The 21,281-nt window shown below is 34.0% G+C and overlaps 1 pseudogene; it reads left to right on the top strand.

The window, feature by feature from the left end:
- The first annotated feature begins 125 nt into the window (after positions 1-125).
- LOC114503589 lies at positions 126-20,667 on the top strand (annotated as a pseudogene).
- The last annotated feature ends 614 nt before the right edge of the window (positions 20,668-21,281 follow it).

Here is a 21,281-nt window from a genome sequence, read left to right as displayed (position 1 = left end):
TCTGCAAATATGCTTCTAAACAAAGAAGATACATTTCATATGGAGTATTATTTGTAGTGAGATCCGTGGTAATCATCTCATATTTTTCCACATTACCTAAATGATCTTACAGTTAATTATCTAACATGGCTCTTTTCTTCCTGAGAGACTTTTGCCAAAATGCTATTTCCAGCAGGTAAGTGTAACATTTCCAAGAGTGTAGGAATAAAATAAATAAAACACAGAAGCAAATATACTGTTTCAAACATCATTTTTTTCATTTGTTCTTTCATTAAATACATATTTTGGCACTTATTTACAAGGTAGATAGATATTTAATGCTGGAAGAGATTCATAACTATATATCCACTTTGATTTTAAGGGGGGGGAACAATTTCAGTACCTATAAGCCTGTTTTACTTGGAGATAATACACTTGACTTCAACATAAGTAGTTTCAAAAAGTAAATGAAATCAAATGTTGTGACAAGGGGACTGAAAATGCTCTTTAACTTATTTTAACATTGAAAACATTAATTTCCATGATTTCCCTATCAGTGTAGCATGAAACAGGTTGGTTTCAACACTTTGGTGATTCTTGAGATTGTAGTTTTCGTTTAGTGAATTTGAGTCATTAGATCTTATTTACTGGATTCTCTTATGAACACAAGGTTTTGATTAGTGTGTGTGTGTTTTTGGCAGCTTCCTTTAGTAGGACTACTCATCATGACAAAAGCATAAATGTCAGCTCTGCAGCTTGTTGCTATGGTTAGCTTCCAGAATGTCAGAAAAAGTGACAGGGCATAAAGTGATCCTGAGTGATGACATTCCTGTTGGTAATAGATTGGCTCCCATTTATGCTGCAGCAGCTTTGATCTCTGAAACCTCTCATTTTTAAGGAAAAAAAAAAGTTGAGAACTCTGCTAGCCTGTGATGAAAAATTTCAGTCTTTCAACCAAACACTGTCAGAATTATCTTCAGTTGATTTCAATGCCAAGCTCACTCTATTTGCTGGGTCATTTTTGCAATATAAGTAAAATAAAAGATTAACTATCATCTATAGAATCAGGAATCATAGCCATTATTTTATTTCTGAATATAATCTGTGGTTTGCAAATTGTAAGTATTCATGAGCAGTATGACATTTTGAACCAACATATGCAGAGACAGAAGAGAAACATTTTCTGAATATGCCATAGATTATTTATACATCATAGTCCTGGTTTTCATGTGTATGATGAGAACAACTCAGAACTCTCTATTTGCAAATAAACATCTCTTCATTGATTTTAATGATGGAATGTAAAAGGAGGTGAAGGTTGGCATGTAAAGCTTCTAGAAATCTCTAAGTTTTATCAACATAATTTAATTTGGTGAAAAGTTTCGATTAAAAACCCTTAATATTAGCTAGCTCTTTTGAATGCTAATATTAGAATCAGTCTTTTAAAACTGTTTTTAATGGACCTAGCAGTTAAAAATTTACTGAAGCTTTAAGTAAAATATCTTTGATAGCTAGGCCTTACTTTGTTTCACAGATTTTGACAATCTAATTCATTATCTTTAAGAAAAGTTCAGGATCTGTATGACTTAGAAATACAAAAGTCTAAGAAATATTTATAGTAAATAGAATATAATTTTCAAGAGGATCACTATATCAATACTTATATCAACAGGAAAAATAAGATTTATAATCTAAAATTAGTTAGGGGTACATAGAGATAGCTATACTAATGAACAAGACAGTTTGTATTCCCGGGAAATTTACTGTAAATAATCAACAAATCAACAAATTTTACTCTGATTTTCACATAAACTCTTAACCTAGTATGACATTCAAAAATGAGATGAAACTCCGGAAGTAGGTGACTGTATTCCATAAATTACTTATCTTTCTTTACTTCATGCTTATAGTTAACCTCAGGGAAATACCTATCATGCAACGATAACCTCATTCTCTCTCTCAGAATAGGAAACTCAGCCTGTCATTAGGCATCGTTCCCAAACCAATGTGGTGTACAGACTGTCCCCAGAAGAACTAAATGGTGTCGTTGTGTAACACACTCCAGGTGGGAGAAAAAAGGCAAAAATAAAACTTTGATTGGTATACAAGTAATAAAAGTATTCCTCGCTGCTGATTCTCTCTCACATCTGTGCTGGCCATGAGGCTGTAGTTGGCATTTACGAGGTTTTCATCTACCACTCTGCATACTGCCGGCACATAAGCCACTCAGGTTCCTTTGCCTGCTGAGGTGTCCCAAACATTTATTTCCACGGATCTGAGTCCCAGGCCCAGACTCATTCTTATAAACACCTTGGGGTGCAGGTTGAAGGGGCAGGAGGGCAGAGATGACAAGAGTTGAGGGATTTTTTCTTTTTGCCTTTGTGTGTGTGAGTGTGTGTGTATAAGAACTGGTACACATGAAAACTCTCTGAAGTCTGGCAAATAAGTCAGCTTTGTTTTACTGTATAACAAATCATACATAGGGGAAAGGGTTCTTTCCATATCAGTGAGACAAATGCAGAGAAGCCTGGTGTGGGGCCTACTGTGCTTCAGCTCTCAGCCATGCACTGGCCCCAGCTGCATTAGCAGCAAGCACAGCAGGCCCCACAGGCAGCTGGGAATGCCACCAGCCCACAGGAAAAGTAGCCGGGGAGTCTGCTGGCCTTTAGAGGCCTGGGAAGATGGATTTTATCAAAGAAAAACAGAGTCAAAGCAGAAGACAAGGGAAAGAGTGACGGTTCTGTGTTAGCTGACAGCTGTGTTGTGATGACAAAACCAAACCCCGGTAGATCTGAAGGAATAAATAGGACAGAGGCTTTGAAAGGCTCCTCTGGATAGAGACACATAACTTCTCTTAGTTACAGAAATTGTGACACTACATTTATATCTGGCTTCTAAAAAGCTGGGTCCCTTATGCAATGTGTCAACTCTGACACAGTGTTCTGTGAAGAGATAAAGTTATGCACTACACTGATTCACAAGTATAATATTCTACCCAAATAGATTTATTCACACCTTTCTATGTAGGTGTTCCATGAGAGTTATAGAGCACCACATTAGTTAATTTCTATATCAGTCCTGAAGGTAGATAATAGGATATATTTTTAAAAAGTGTGTGTGTATTTATGGAACCCATTCCCTTTTTATCACGGAATAGGCAGAGTGGAGGAGGATTAGAAAATCCCAGGTTTTATGGGTCTCTGAGTTTCGAAAGTGTTTTAAAAAAACAAACTGTCCTATGTTTGATGTATTTTCCCTTAGGGCTTGAATAATAAACATAGATATATGCAGGGAAGAATTTTATATCAAGTTTTAATGAAAGGTTAATCACTTCAGCAGCAATAAGTCATTTACTAGGAAAGGCATTCTAATTCATAACTGTAAGTTTTGATATGTATTTCCATTTATTAAGAGGTAAGAACGGAAAAAAATGAAAAGAACCAAACTTCAACTGGCTAGCTATAAACTGCTTGATATTTCCTGATGCTGATAGATTTCTGTCAAAATAGTAGCTGACTTAGATGACCTTGTCTGAGATTGACTAGTACTGAAATTCAACTAACTGTTGCATTAAGGTAGTAATGAACACATTTTATTACTGGTTAGTAACATCCAAAGGAGACAAAGCCCAAGGGTACAAGTTGATAATTATGCCACAGAGATAGCAGAAGAAGAGTAAAATTATATGCAAGCAACTGGAAACTTTACGTAATAAATTGTTTCTAATATAATAATATAGACAAAAAATCCCTTGATTCTTTAAGGAGACCCTCAGAGAAGCAAGTTGCTAATAGTTGTTTTTTTTTTTTTTTACAAATATATAAGAGCACTTATGATAGTTTGGAAAGTGACCACAATTATTCCTAGTTCCTGATGTTCCTATTCTTTTCCTGTGACAGGACATAGCTGAGCAGTAGCCATTCTTAGGTAGGAGCTGACCAGCAGCGGTTCCCAGACAGCAGCCTTTCCCAGATAAGCAGTTATCTCAAGGTCCTATGCTAACCTTTGCTTTCTACTATGCCTGCTTTCAGCAGCTGTTTTCCTCCTCCTCCTTTTTGCCTTGTAACAAGAATACAAGCAAACTCCAGCTTAAGCTCGGTGCCCAGAATTTGAAATTTATCTCCTCTGGGTTCGCATGTGTGAATAAAACCCCAAGTCGCAAACTCCAAGGCCGTCTGAGTCATCTTTTCTGTAACATTTCAAGTGACTTTGCAGATCTTTTTTTTTTAAGAGGCAAGACATTTTACATCTTGAATTTGAGCTGTGATGGTGACTTGTTTTGGCCAAAAGAAAGGCAGAGGGACGTTATATCACTTCTTTGCTTCGGACTCGAGGCCTTGCGTGTCTGTGCTCACTTTCTGAGACTCCTGCAGCCTCCACAGGATTAGGACCAGGATAGCCAAATGGAGCAGACTCAGTCAGCTGATTCATCTGAGCCAGGCCCAAGCCATGTGAAAGGGCTCATATGAAGTCAGAGCCAAACCTGGTCAGACCTTCCAGCTAACCTCTCAGGTGATGTTACTAGATACATAACCAAGGCCATCATAGACCTGCCAAGTCTATCCTGAGCAGGGACTCATGAGCTAAATAAATGTTAATTGTTTTAAATCAGCAGTGGGTTTTGCAATGGTGGGTTACATAGCAACAGGTAACTGATGCACTACCAAACATATTATGTTGGAAAATGTGATCAAAATTTTATGTACTGGTATGTTTTCAATAAAAGGGAGAAGCCATAGCATGCTTAGCACAGTTTAAATTTTTCATGTAATTAGATTATCAAAATATATAGCCTAGTGTAGCCTATAATTTGTATTTCCTAAGTCCTAATTCCTGAAAATGATATTTAATAGAGTAGATTGTGAATATAATATAAATCCACTGTATTCCAACTAAGTAATATTTCTGGTTTCTTTATGCAGCACTAGTATGACCCCTGTTCTTTACTGGTCACTATCTTTGATGGGTAGCTAAGTGATGCCTACTTTCCAACTTCGGACAATGTTTCTAATTTGAGATACAAAGCTAATGTTAATTCCTACAAATTTTACACTCAATTGTTCATTTTTTTTAAAGTGATCTTTGTGTTTTGGACCTGAGAGAGGGGAACAACAATGAATTAAAAAGTTTCAGGAAAGTTAGCCTGAAACTCTGTTCTTTACCCATGGAACAAAAGCTTTATTGTCATGAAGGATGGTCAACAAACACCGTGGTCCTCAGGGCACTGGAGAAAAACTATTGCAGCTGGCTCAGGAACTAAAGTATAAAATTTGTACTAGGAGAGAGGCCAGAATGTTCCTGAAATGCCGCCTGGGAGGGGCTGAAACACTTGGGGAACTACCTGACCCGAGGCTGGGGAAACAATGGCTGCCTCAAACTGCCTTACTCAGGAAAAAAAAAAAGAAGAAAATGCCTCTTCTACTGTCCTACACACACACACACACACACACACACACACACACTCAAGGCAAAGGGAGAGTGTAGCAAAAAAGAGTAGAATATTGAAGGAAGAAGAACAGGAGAAATGAAGACAAAGTTTTTCTCTGAACTGAAAACCTAGAGCTGAGAGTGCTGCTGAGAAAAACATAAGGAGAAATGTGGTAGGAAGTAGGGAATGTGTATAATAGAAATAACTCTGAGGAGACTCATGAGAAGTATAGCTTGCATGATAAGTAAAAGCTGACCCCTCCATTCACACAAACCTGATCTGTATCTACAGATACAAGTAGAAAAATGAGAATATTTTTCCTCTGGGGAAAACATGTTGGGGGAATTAGAGTATCTCATGTATTCAGACAGTACATTTTTTTAAATGACCCTGACTCTTCCATTAGAACGGCATTTGTTATTTTAGCTTATTGTGGGTATGAAGCATGTGAAGATGCTCCCTTGTACTTTTAAGGACTAAAGCCTGAGCTACTGCAATGAAGAGAAAGCATCAATATACACAGCACTTAATGGTGACCTAAGTTGCAAGCAATTCCTATTGAGTGCAGCATGATTTGATTTAAGGGCAAGATTTGGCCAAGTTCATCTCCCTGTTTGGCAACTCCAACAATTCTCTATCAGGTAGTAAATTGTCCCTTCATACTCTCATGCCTGCAGGCTTCCGTGGTGTCTCAGATTTGGACAATGGACATAAGCAATCAAAACAAAAACTTTGCAGTTGACAAGAAAATGCATTATTCAACAAAAGATTTAAAAAGATGTAAAAAGTGTTTTAGAAATGCCTGCATAATATATTAAGTATTGAATACTCATGGAACAGTTTTTTAATTTAAAATGTCTTGCTTTTGTATAATCCTAGCTTTCTTAAGGGTCATAATAACACATTTTATTAAACACCTATGTGAAAACTATTTATTTTTTACAGTACAATGTTTAATTTTATGACATTTTAAAAATATATATTTTGATACAAAGATAGTTGGCTATCATTTAATTTTATTTGACACTATGCCATATATAATTGATAATGTGGATTATAATGTTATATACATTTTGAATATAATAATAATCAACTTTTATATGTGAAGCAAGAATCTTCATTAATTTAATAAAATAATGGCATTTTCTGTGACTATCAATAACAATATTTCAAAATTAAAATTCAAATTAACTTGTTATCCAAATTTTTATGACAATCTATTTTCTAGCATGCCTAATGACAAAAAAAATTAAATTACTGAAGAAATTAATAGAAAAAATCCCTCTGAAATCTATAGGGTGTTTTTCTGTCTGTAATGAAGCATATAAAACATAAGAAAAAACTGTCTTCCTGTCTCATTTTCCTTTCAACTGAAACAGAAAATTCTTAAAGGAAAAGAGATTCAGTTGATAAATCCATTATTTACATTTTATATGAAACTGGCTGTCCCTACTTTTGTTTAGTAAACTAGTTAATACATTTTATATTATGCTCAGAAATGATCATAGAATGTGTGCTACCTACTGCCTAAATAAAGAGGAGAGATTCCACATTCCAGCAAAGGAGACAAATCCCACACCCAGCCCACAGCACAGAACCTTTCAGACTGAAAGGTGGTGGAACAAAGTGTAACCATATGGGGACACTGGAGCAGCAGGCATCAAACCGCCATTGTCTCCAGCAAACCAAGGCTTAGGGTCACTCTAGTTATATCCTCTGTTGCCCTATCTCAGGTACATGATCAAGAGCTCTGTTTGTCTGAGCCACAGACCTTTGGTCTCTCACCTGGTAGTTGGGAGGAAGAGGAAATGAGTTCTGTTGTAGAGACAGGAAGGAACATAATAGTGAGTTCTGAATAAAAGTTACAAAGAATTGACAAAGAATAGGAACTGGAGACTGAATAAGGCTATTTTAATGGACCTTTCTGCCCTGGCGTCTGAGAAGAGAAATCTGAACGAGGGAATGAGGCACTAGCAATTCACCTCGCTGTGCTGTAGATGTTGAAGATTGATGGCCTTTTGTGCTTCTTGTACAGCAGACTGGATACATGAAGAGAGTACACGGCCTGCCGTAGTGCACTAACTTTATATCTGATTTATAAACTGCATAGGACTCTCCATCAAAATAACAGGGAAGGTTTCAGTGTTGCTCAGAATGGCATTCTGACTTTTGTCTTAAGAATGGAATGTGATATAAAGTATATCACCTTCTCGACAAGGAATCAAACCCCTCCTCACTGACTATTTTATGACGTATTTCAAATAAGCCCCTCAATTTTGTTTTTGGCACTATGATTTATTCCATTTCAACAGACATATTTTGATGCTGACAGTAGTATCACCGAATAGTGGCTCTGCTCTAAAAGGGAAGGGGCTCACTTTTGCCTGTGAAGACTTAACAGCTGATCAAGGGGATAACGCTGTAACTGCTAAAATGTCCACCATTGTGTTAAGGAGGTAGCTTATTTAGGTCACACTTAAATAACCTAGTGAATATAAAAAACAGGTAAGACTGTCAGTGTAACTAACGTTAGGTTAAGAAACTGACATAATTAAAAAGGAACCTCTCATTGTTTTCATGAATTTGACATGAAGCTATGATCTCTACAGTGTTTTGAAGATACGCTCCTTATGACCTTCCAGTCATACATGTCAGTAAGTAAAAAACAAGCATTTTTTGATTTAAAAATTAGGTGAAAAACTTGAATTTGCATATCGCAAAGGAGAATATCCATATAGCTAATCAGCATACAAAAAGATGTACAACTCACCAGGAAAATACAAACTGAAATCACAAGCAATTATATTATCAATTATATTTATATATAAAGATTTTCTACATATGTATATAATTATATATTCACCATAATGGCTAAAATTTAAAATATTGGTAACTCATAATAATCATCATTGTAAATTAGAATGTAAATTGGTAGAACAGTTGTGCAAAGCTATTTGGTAATATCTACTAAATATAAATATATTCTTAACCTATGACAAATTCTACTCTTATACCACACATAGCAAGAGAAACAAATGTCTTTGTGCACCAAAAGTATATACATAAGAACATTCACAACTCGATGCACAGTAACAAAATATCTGTTAACAAGGAAATAGACTAATCACTTAGGGCCATGTAATATAATAGAAAATGAAAAAAATAAAACAGACACAGCAACATGGATGGATGATATAGATATTATATTGCAATAAGTCAAAAGAATGTATTCTATTCATTTAAAATTCCAGCACAAGGGATAGAGATAGAAATCAGATAAATGATTATAATAATAATAGGATTGTGTTGCTTAGAAAGTGGTACAAGGGAAATTTGACACATTAGAGGTGCTGCATATTTTTATCTGAGTTATGTTTATATAAATGTACATATTTATAAAAAGTCATAAATCTGTATTTTACATATTAAGGAACTTTAAGTTCTGAATGAATGCTATAAACATCATTCTCAATAAGATAATACAAAAACAGCAAATTCATGAATGAGAGTAGAAATAACAAATATATATTTAAAAAACTGAAGTTAATTAAAATAGAAACAATACATAAATAATATTAAAATTATTTTCTTAAAAACTCAGTAAAGAATTGGGGAAATTGATCAAGAATAAGAAGATACCAATGTTTCCCGGCTGATGTGGCCCAGTGGGTTGAGCGCCGGCCTGTGAACTGAAAGGTCACAGGTTTGATTCCTAGTAAGTGCACATGTCTCTCTCACTTTCTTTCTCCCTCCCTTCACCTCTCTCTAAAAACACATAAATAAAATCTAAAAACAAAAGATAAAAATATTAAATATCAGTAATGACAAAGGAATCACCACAATATATCCTAAAAGCATCAAAGAAAAAATGATGATGCGAAAAACATTGTTAGAGAGTATGAATGCAATTGATTATTTCTAGTATACAAAGCTGTGAAAAACATACATACAAAAATATAAATAGTCCTATAACTTTTCAATAAAATAAATTTTAATAAAATCTTTCTTTTCAGAAAAAAAGATTCCAGGCTCACTTTGTTCATTGGTCAGTTCTACCAAAGTTTTAAGGGAAAACTAATGTCAATCTTATGATAATTATTTCAAAGAATAGAAGAGAGTGATTTCTCCCAATGTGCTTCAGCAGTCCTCATATTTTTTGCTACCAAACCCTGACAAGGATATCATAGGAAAAGATAATTTGAGGTCAAATTCTTCATAAATGTAGATGTAATAACCCGAAGCAGAATATGAAGAAAGCAATTAGTTTTAAATAGAAGGGATATATTTATATCACGTCATAAACAAATTAAGTTCATCCACGGACTGCTCAGTTTTTATAATATTTGAAAATGTATTTACATAATCTATCACATTAACAAAACAAACAAAAGTCATAAACTTTTCAATATATGCGGAAGGCCATTTAATAAAGAGGTGGGAACCTCCTTAATCTTAATAAAGGGCTTCTATTTAAAAACATCCTTCAACAAATATCACACTTGATGGTGAGTTTCTGAAAGCATTCTCTCAGTGATCATGAAATAGACAAAGATGCTCAGCATTTATTGAGTGTATCAGGCATTCCTTTAAAGAAAGAGAAGGAAATTACATAAAGATTAGAAAGAAAGAAAGTAACTACACTTTCAGATAACTATGTAAATATAATTTAGAATATCTATCAATAAGTTAGAATAATCAGTAATTAAGTTTTTCAGGGATGCATTCACTATATTTTTGCATACATTCACTTATTAAATGAAATTTTAAAGGATAACATTTAAAAATATACTTACAGATAAATCTAACAAAATATGTTTAAGACATCTTTATATTGAAAACTACAAAATATCTCAGGGATTTTTTTATAGCTAAATAAATAGGGAGAAATACCATGCTTATATATGGGAAATTTGATATTGTAAAGATATCAATACTTTTAAGTGATCTACAGGTGCGATGTAATCATAGTCAAAATCCTAATAGTTTTTACTTATTCTTGATTGTGTTTTACAAGCTGCACCTCAAACATAAATGGACAGAGAACGAAGTATAACTAAAATATTTTGCAAAAAATATATAGGTTTATGAATACCTATAAAAGCTGGATTTATTAAACAGTGCTTTTCTCGTTGTAAGGTAGTGTCCTACCTTGTGAAGCAACCAGTAGAACAAAATGTAGAAACTGTCCTATTCACAGAGGAAAATGGATTTATGATAAAGATGGCAGTGTATATATAGGTAACAGTCTTTAAACACTAATATTTCCATATTAATTGCATAATAATATTTTTAAAAGTTTAACAATATTAATTGCATAACAATATTTTAAAAGTGACCACTACCCTATATTATATATAATATATTCTAGATTAATATAGATCTAAGTATGGAAAACAAAACCTAGAAGATAACATGATCTTGAAATAAAACATGTTCTTCTACTGTAAAAAATTATAAAAAATTATAGAAAAGAGTAAAAATGGGATTAAATTAAAATTAGGAATTTAGTTTTATTGAGAGAAATAGTTATGAAAGTGAAAAATCAAACTACAAACTACAAACCGAAGTGAATATTTGCAATATATATAACAGATCAGACAGACAAACGAAACTCATGTACAGATTATTAATAGAAACTCTACAAACCTTCGATAAAAATACAATCATGCCATTAGAAACTTGGGCAAATTTTTTAAATAGGAACTTCTCTGAAGATATTCTCTAACTTCAAGAAAAATGTAAAATGTTGACCAACTTTATTGATAATCACGACATTAAACTTAAAGTTATAATGAAATGCTGCTTTATGCCCAATATAGGCAGCTGCTCCCAACCGAACAGTTGGACTTAACTGGAGTTACTGTGAAGACAGTGGCTGCCTTGTCACGTGATTTGAAGGTTCCCTCCTCTTGGACTGGTAGAATGAGGAGTATCCCAACCAGCAAGGCAGGGGCTACTTTTCAGAATGATACACAATTTTGCAGCTACTGTGTGTGGTGATCAAGCTGATAGAGAGGACTAAATGCCTGTGGAAATTTTTGCTTCATGATTAAAAAACATATTGTAAGACATTTGGTAGTATAACTTCCTGTTAACTACCATGGCATCCAGAATTATTCATATTTTGGCTTGAAATTGACCTCAGATTTTTATTAATTCAGCTTGGCAAAGTACCTAATCTCTTTCTTATTTTATTTTTCAATGAAATTAGAAATATATAATTTCTTCTTTATGTGATTATTCTGAGGATTAGGAAAAAAGGTGAATTAATTAAAACTAACCTATGAGTTAACCTATTTAGATTTATGTATTCATTTGTTCAATGACCATAATATAAGTTTCAAAAGTAAAACATAGAAAACATCTGTGCATTCCATTAAAGTAGTATAAAATTTATTTTTATTTGCTAGTGAACATGTTAATGATTTTAGTTCACCTTCAGAAAAAAACTTGATTAGTTTTACACACTACTTGGTACTGCTAATAGTTTTACACGAATAGTATCCTTTATCTTCCCTACCCCAGACCTGCCTTCCCAGTGTGTGTAACCTAAATCAGCAGTGTGGCAAATTCCAGTCACCCTCACTAGAAATTCAGGAACACCTTCAAGTGCTTCAATACCTATGTATGGAATTAGTTTCTATAAACTTCTAAAATATAGATTTCTTGAAATCTTTTTTTTTTAAAGATTTTATTTATTTATTTTTAGGGAGGGAAGGGAGGGAGAGAGAGAGAGAGAGAGAGAGAGAGAGAGATCAATGTGTGGTTGCTGGGGGTTCTGGCCTACAACCCAGGAATGTACCCTGGCTGGGAATCGAACCTGGGACACTTTGGTTCCCAGCCCATGCTCAATCCACTGAGCTACGCCAGCCAGGGCTTGAAATCTTTTTTTAATCTCTATGTTTACCATTCTTTCAGATCTATCCTGTATTCTCTGTAATTGCTGCCTGCTTGATGATTTACCAATTTTCTCTTCCCTTCCAGTTCCATCCTACTTTTATGAATAACTGGCCAGCTTTCTACAAAAGCTAGTGTCTACACTTATACTTGAGATCTCTTTTCCTGTCTTCTCTAAAAGGCACAATTCTACCAGTGTTACGGTCATTCCCCTGCAGAATTGGATTTTTTCTCTCTATAATTTTGACTAGCTATAAGTATACTATAATTTCTTCATCTAAATATACATACATACATACATAAGCATATAGATTTATGTCAAACTATATAAACAGCTATGCATGTGATATAGCTATATCACATATGTCTATCTATCTTTTGTCTGTCTATCTGTCTACCTATCTATCCTGTCTCTCTCAGTGCCATAGGTACAGTTATATTGCGGTATAAAGAATGTCAAAATCTCAAATAGTGGCTTACATCAACAAAGACTCTTTTTTGCACACCGTGCATGTCTGCCACAATTTGAAAAGATTCCTTTAGGGTGAGGAAGCAGCCTCCATGTTGAATGTTGGCATTTTGCTGTGCCAGAGCAGCAGAAATCTCTTGAAGTCTCTTGAACCAGAAATTAAATGTTCTGGCCCAGCACATATGTTAATACACATACTACATCCTTGGGCATCTCTCAAAGCTAAGTATACTACGAAGTATATCCATGTACCCAGAAAACAGTATCTGATGAATTCATAAGTTCCAATGATAATCAACTTTTATCACTAAATATTCAATTGTCCCCATTGGGAAAATATAGCTACCCAATACCTGAAGGAAATAAGCCAAAAGCTCAGTTCAATAACAGCATCATCACATCAGATTTAAAATTCAGGACCTCTGAGGGATACACAATTATCTCTTCACCAATCCTAGAAATTCCCTCTTCATCTAAAAATCTGAGCATTAAAAGTGTGACTTTCCTTCCTCTTTATATATGGTAGCCCCCCTAATTGGTGGTTTTGCTTTCTGCAGTTCGAGTTACACACTGTCAATTGTAGTTGGAAAATTCAATGGAAAATCCAGAAATAAACAATTCATGTTTTAATTGAGTGCTGTTTTGAGTAGTACAAAGAAGTCTCCCACTGGTCTGCCCCATGCCACTTGGGATGAGAATCATCCCACACATCCGTGCTGACTATGTTACCATCCCTGGGTCACCTCGTAGCTGTCTCAATCGTTATATTGACGTGGTATTGCAGTGCTCATGTTCAAGTCACCCTTATTTTACTTAATAATGGCCCTGAAGTGCAAGAGTAGTGATGCTAGTAATTCAGATAAGCTAAAGAAAAGCATTAAAGTGCTTCTTTTAAGTGAAAAAGTGAAAGTTCTCCCCTTAATAAGAAAGGGAAAAAAATATGCTGAGGCTGCTAAGATCCTGCCCGGGTAAGAATGAGCCTTCTATTGATGAAATTGTGAAGAATGAAAGAAAATGCTAGTTTTGCTATTGCACCTCAAACTGCAAGTTAAGGCCGTAGTGAAGGGGTGTCAAACTCATTTTCACTGGGGGCCACATCAGTCTCATGGTTGTCTTCAAAGGACCCAATGTAATGTCAACTCCTTAACAGTTAAGGAGTAGTTATATTTATATAGTCCTACAATTATTTTAGCCCTTTGCAGGCAATCGCGAGGCTGATGTGGCCTCCGGTGAAAATGAGTTGGACACTCCTGCCATAATGCATAGTTAAGTGTTTAGTTAAAATGTAAGAGGCATTGAATTTGTTAGTGGAAGACAGGAACAGAAAATGTGTTCCAGCTGATAGCAATGGTCTGTGTCCAAAAGCACTGGGCCTTAGGGAAAACTTCAGCAAGGGACCCCTGAAACCAGTGACTCAAGCCACTCGCTTCAAGTAAGGGACCATCACACAGAATCTGGAATGGGTTTAGATTAAAACTATATAAAAAATTCTGGAGAGCATTGTTATAACTGCTCTATTTTATTATTAGTTATTGTTGGTAATCTCTTACTGTGCCTAATTTATAAATTAAACTTAATTAGTAAAGAGTTAAACGAGTTTCCAACCTACATTTTGGGGTCCATGTCTTTGCTCCTGGTCATAATATGACATTGGCTCTTGTCCTTTGCCTTTTAACTTTCCCACCCAATGAGAATCACTTTAAAAATTGATAATTGACACTTCATCATATTTGTGTACCTTAAAATATTTAGTATATACCAATAGCCTATCACTTTTATATCAAAAATACCTAGTTTATACAACAAAGTTTTGACATCATACAGCATCTCAAACTCATTCCATTGTATTAATTTCTCACTATATCGTGGTGCCTAACAATCAACAATGTGTCTTACAAGTGTTATGATCACCTTAGCTGTGCCAACTTCTTTGATACAAGTTTTAAACAGTTTTTAAAATATCTAGCCAGTAGCATTGCCACTTACTTTTCAGCAGCACCTCATATTGTTGTGTTATTTTGAAATCATAGTATTAGTATTTAAGTTCTTTTTTGTCTCACATTTCAGTTATTACTAATATTTTTCTACTCCATTCTCATTTATTGACAAATTTAATTTACTATTTTGCAAGGTATTCATATTGTTGTAGTATTTATACTGTGTTGTAGCAGTTCATGTTTAAATTCTACCTTCTAAAAAATGTATGGCCCCTTGATTCTGTCACTAACAAAATTGCTTAGTTATTCCTCAGATGTGAAGAGTTACCAGCTGATTCACCAAAAATCTGCCATATCACCAAGGTAACTGCCAAAATGTTATATAAGACAGGAATTATGCAGTACAGTGATCCAAAAATGAAGATATGCATTGTGCAGAGCGGTAATATTATGAATAAAATTTATTGAATGCTTTCTATATGAGAGAAAATTCTTTAATTTTTTAAAATTTATTCTTCCAATAAGCCTATCGGATAAGTGCTATAAATATACTCCATCATTTTAAAATGAGAAAACAGAGGCCCAAGGGAATTACAAAAATTGTTAGTTACTGACAAAGTTTTGTCTGGACATGAGATAGAGCTTGAAACATTTAGCTGTTCTGTAAACAATAATGATTTGAAGACCTAATATAAGGTGTAAAATTTGGCAGATATAAAGCATTATGATTTTGAATAGAATATAATTAAACTCTAATAATGTGACACCAATTTTTATTAGATTATCTTCTTTTTTAAGAGATTATGCTTAATTCTATTAATCAATACAAAAATCGTACTTTAATGAAAGCTCTTTGAGGAAATTAAAACTATTGTACGTTAGTAAAATGGAAACTCAAAAACCATAAAGAAGCAATAGAGCAATTTTCATTATAGTAATACTAAAGTGAGAAACTGATAAAGATTTAATAGACACAATAAATAGTAATATGACTGTAAATGACTGATGAATATAGAAAATTAATTTATGAATACAAACATTGGAAATTTAATTACACAAACTATAAAGTATGCAGACACTTAATAAGGATTATAAATAGTGTTTTGCATGAGGAAATTCTGATAATTTCAGACTAAGCTCAGATAAAATTGGAATAGGCTCATACTTACTTTAAAAAAAGAAGGGGAAGGATAGTCAAGGGACATGCATGAAAGACCCATGGACAAAGACAATGTAGGGGAGAGGGTTGAATGTGGGAGGAGGGGGTGGGTGGAGTAGGGGGAGTAATGAGGGAAATAAGGACAACCATAATTGAACAACAATAAAACTAAAAAATAGTAAAAATAAAAATAAAATATATGCAAATATTTACTATATATATTTACAATGTTAAAATAGTTTATTTAGTCATTTCTACTACAAGAAATTCAGTTAAATAAAATAATATAAATTAGGGTCAAAGATGTATGGTTACAAATATTTATTAGATTATAACCCTACATTTGGTAGGGTTATTATATATAATAGGGCTATTATATATAATAGGGTTATTGTTATATAATCTAATAAATATTTGGTAGGGTTATTATATACAACCCTATCAAATTTACAGCAGTTAAATATTTTAAACTATGAAAATGAACTTATGAAGTTGTGTTAGTTTTCAAATAGAATTATACTTTCATCAAATAATATCTTTCTAAAACTATATAATAACCTTGGGATACATTTAAATTGTTAAGAAAAAAGGATGAAGCAAAATATATAATAATGCCAATTCTTTTTAATAATATTTTTATTTTCCAATAGTTACAGATTTACAGAACAGTTGAGGGGTAATAAATACCACATGCCAAGTTTCACCTGTATGAACCTCCCCTAGATTTCCCATTTAGGACAACTCCCTATATAGACTGCATAAGAACTTCCCTAAAATGCCCTACTACTCCTGAGACTGTAATGTATGGAAGATGATGGGAGCCAGAGTTCTAACGTGCTGTGGGAGGTCACAGCAAAGCAAGGGGCCATGCTAGAATTACCTGTGTGGTAATGTGTCAGAGTTGGGGAGAGCACTGTGAATGAAAGTTTAGCTTGATGAAGATACAGATGGTCTCACATAGAAATATTTACTACGTGCATATATAGAGGTGAGTATACACACATAGCATCTGACTCAATCAGCTGAGACAGTATAAAAGCAGCAATACCTCAATACTTAACACCCAGATCTTTCTTTGTAATACTATCTCCAATGAAAGGAATCAAGTTTTCTTGAAGAAATAGGACTGGACAGGAAATTTACAACATGAGTCCGGAGCAACATACAGTGCTAGAAAGTGAGGAACTGCTAAAAACAACTTCAGAATAATAGAAGTATATCAAAGGGACACAGGAGCCAGTTGCAAGAGCTACCAGTATCCAAGTATGGAACCATATGAGCAAAGTAGGAATATGTCAGATTATAGCCCAAAGTATAAAATATTTATGTATTCATTTATACTAACTGATATCAGTAAGTGATTAAATAAATAAATACATGGAGAAAAAGAAACAGAGCTCTGATGTAGAAGAATTTTTTTAAATGTGTGTAGATATTTCATTCTTAAGAATGTACAGTATAACTTCCATTTCTATTTTTAAATTTATTTTTCAGTTACAGTTGACATACAATATTAGTGTTAAGTGTACAACATAGTGATTAGATAGTTGTACACCTTATGAAGTGAAAACCCCAATAAGTTTATTATCCATCTGACACCATACATGGTCATTACAATATTATTTACTATAGTAAATATTATAATATAGTAATTATTACAATATAATAATTTATTATAATGCTTTCCCAGGGAACTTTACATCCCTATAATAGCTTCCACTTTAAATGTTCTCTCAGACTGTGACTTCTCTTTTCATTCTTTTGATAGAATAGAATAGGCAATTGTCTACAGAGTAGACAATTTTACTTTTAATAAATCCTGACTTCCAAATTATGTTTTTCATGGACTGTGCTGTTAGTGCTGTGTTTGAAAACCCATTATGAAAATCAAAATTACATACATTTTCTCTTTTGTCTTACTCTAGAAATGTTATAGTTTTTGTATTTTGCATGTGGAATTATGATCTATTTAAATGTTTATGCCAACTACAAGTTTCTTTCTATATTATTTAACATGTTTTTGCACATTTTTGTACAACCAATTTTCCAAGCACATATTTTAAGGCTATTTTTTATCTGTTGAGTTGCCATTGCACATTTTTCAATAATTAGTTAACTATAGTTGTGTGGTCTATTTTCACATCTTCTTTTTTTAATTAATTAATTAATTTATTTATTTATAAGATTTTATTTATTTATTTTTAGAGAGGGAAGGGAGGGAGGGGAGAGAGAGAGAGAGAGAGAGAAACATTAATGTGCGGTTGCTGGGGGTTATGGCCTGCAACCCTGGCTGGGAATTGAACCTGGGACACTTTGGTTCCCAGCCCGTGTTCAACCCACTGAGCTACGCCAGCCAGGGCTTAATTTATTTATTTTTATTGTAGTTCAAGTACAGTTGTCTCCATTCTTCCCCTCCCCGACCCCCCTACCACTACTTTGTTCCTTTGATCTGTGTGTCTTTTTCTGCTAGTGCCATACTCTCCAATTACTGTAACTTTAGGTTTAGTTTCAAAATCTGGTAGTAGGAGTCCTCCAACTTTGTTCTTCTTCAGTATTCAGTATTGTGTTGACTACCCTAGATCTTACCTTATATATACAATGTTTAACCATTTTGTTAATGTCTGCAATAGTTTGCTAGGACAGGTCAAACTTAAAACAATTGTCATCTGAGAAAAATTAGTATTTCAGCTTATTACTATGGGATATTTCTCCATTTATTTCATTGTTCTTGGTGGATTTTTGTAGCTTTCCACATACCAATCCTACAGAGGTTTTGTTAGATATATACTTAAGTGCTTCCTTTTTTCATGTAAATGGAATTGTTTTGCAATTTCAAATGCCAATTGTTCATCAGTGGTATATAGGAAGGCAATCAACTTTTCCATATTGATCTTGTATACTGCAACATTGCTAAACTCACTTATTAATTAGATTACAGGACTTTCTGATAGATTTCTTAGGATTTGACACATAGGCAATGAGGCACCCCAAAAAATCTATTTCTACCATTTTTCTGTATACAATGTATACCTTTCATTTATGAATTTATTTTTTTCTTATTGCATTAGGAAGAGCTTTCAGTACTAGGTCGAGTAAAAATGATGAGAAAGAACATCCTTGTCTTTTCCCAGTTTTAGGAACAAGTCTTCAGTCTTTCACTGTAAACTTTGTTTATTATCATTTTATGTTCATGAGATCATTATTCATGTCTATTCTGTTATTTCTATTGCTAACTTATATCTTTTCACTCATTTTCCTGGTTGGTCTGTGTAAAGGTTAATTGATTGTATTGACTTTTTTTATAAATGTAAATTAAATAATGTTGATTAATGGTGCTGTTCAGGTCATGTATAATCATTAGTGATTATCTGCCTATTTGATCTGTTAATTATAGGGAAATATGGAAATATCCAACTATGACATTGGATTTGTTTATTTCTTCTATTGACTTTGCTTCCTATGTTTTGATGCTATGTTTTCAGGTATATAAATATTTAGGATTTTGATGTCTTTTTGGAAAACTGACCCTTTACTCTGTTATTCTTTCTTGACCACAAGGCTTAGGAAGCAGGAAAACAAGACGTAGCAGCCATGTGAAACTCTCTCTCTTAACAGTTTGAAAGGATGAAGAATGATTCCCCCACTCACCAAGAGGATGTGGTTTTGCATTAAGAACAGGAGCCTAGTCGAGCTACAGACTTCTATTTTCTTTTCCTGAGATATAGTGCCCCTGACTGGCCTGGTTTGGCAAGGGGAGGCAGGACTGTGTTGACCATTGCATTTTTTGCTCTCCCTGGACTGGATATGTTGGATTCCTTAGATATGGTGAACAAAGAGGATATAATAGAGTGGATTTACTCCCTGGAAGTCCTTCCCACAGAAGACAGTGAGATCATATCTAAATCGCTGTGGTTTCTGAGGGTCTTCATACCTGAGTGTTCCATTCAGTCCATCAAAGAATCCGGGAACAGCTCATCCTTATGACAGTGTCCACATAGCAATGACCTACACTAGCCTTTCATGCTTAGTTATTTTTGGAGATGACCTAAGTCAAATAAATAAGAAGCTTGCTTAGCAGGCTTGAGAGCCCTTCAGCTGGAAATGGAAGTTTTTGTGCAGCACCTGAAGGCAGTGAAACTGACATGAGATTTGTATACTGTGCTTCCTGTGTTTGCTATATGCTGAACAATGAGTCCGGCATGGATATGAAAAAAGCCATCAACTCTATTAGAAGAAGTATGTCATATGACAATGGGTTGGCACAGGTACCTGGACTTGAATCTCATGGAGGATCCATTTTCTGTGGCATTGCATCACTGTGTGTCATGGATAAACTAGAAGAAGTTTTTTTCAGAAAAAAGAATTGAACAGGATAAAGTGATAGTGTATGATGAGGCGACAAAATGGTTATCACAGAAGACCAAATAAACCTGTAGATATCTGTTATTCTTTTTTGGATGGGGACAACTCTAAAACTTCTGAAAACTTTCCAATACACCAACTTGGAGAAAAATAGATATTACATCTTATCAACTCAGGATTTCCTTGTAGGGGGGATTTTGCCAAGTGACCACATAGTCGTCCAGATTCTATGCATGCATACTTTGGGGTTTGTGGTCTGTCAGTGATGGAAGAACGTGGAATTTGTAAAGTCCATCCTGCCCTGAATGTAAGCACATGGACTTAAGCCAAGTACTCGAAACATGGCTCAGAGAATGTACACATCTCCACATTACTGACTTTAGGTTGGGGTGGGGGTGGATTTGTAGCATAACTGTAGCTCAAGGCTAAAAACTTTGTATAACCAAATGTGATCTTTTATTAAGAGGCAGAGTCTTGCAATCAAACCTCATGCTGGTGTCACTTTGGGTATGGTCTTGAGCCAGTATTTGTAGTGGGTTTCAAGAAAATCTTTGAATTTTAAATTATAGTGGACTCTCTTGGGGTTCTTAAATGTTTATACTATATTTCTAAGAAGGTATTTTGAGGAAAATTAATTGTACATATGTAGATTATCTTTTTTAAATCTCTTCCTTACAAACTGTATTATATTAAAAAACGGACACAAATCTTTAAAAGTTTATAGTTCATATAGCACTGACAATCTTTGGGTGAATACTTAGTGATCATTTCAAAAGCTTGAGTGCTAATGGTAGAAAATTGCTTTAATGAATTAAATATCTGATACTATTCTTTGAAAACAAATGATCCTGTAGTTTTTTAAAAGAATGACTTATTTTGTCTTCAGTGTGTGCCAATTAAATTTGTATGGTCTACATAAGTGAAGTTAACTTCATAGCAAGAATGAACAGGTTTAACCAATACAATTATTTTCTAAAGGGAGATTGTTTTAAGATTATTATGTAACTGAGGGAAAAGTAAGTTTTGTGCTGTGCATATCATTTATTTAGA

Source organism: Phyllostomus discolor, chromosome 8, assembly GCF_004126475.2.
Source record: "Phyllostomus discolor isolate MPI-MPIP mPhyDis1 chromosome 8, mPhyDis1.pri.v3, whole genome shotgun sequence".
Classification (NCBI taxonomy): Eukaryota; Metazoa; Chordata; class Mammalia; order Chiroptera; family Phyllostomidae; genus Phyllostomus; species Phyllostomus discolor.
This window is presented reverse-complemented; position numbering and strand designations above follow the sequence as displayed.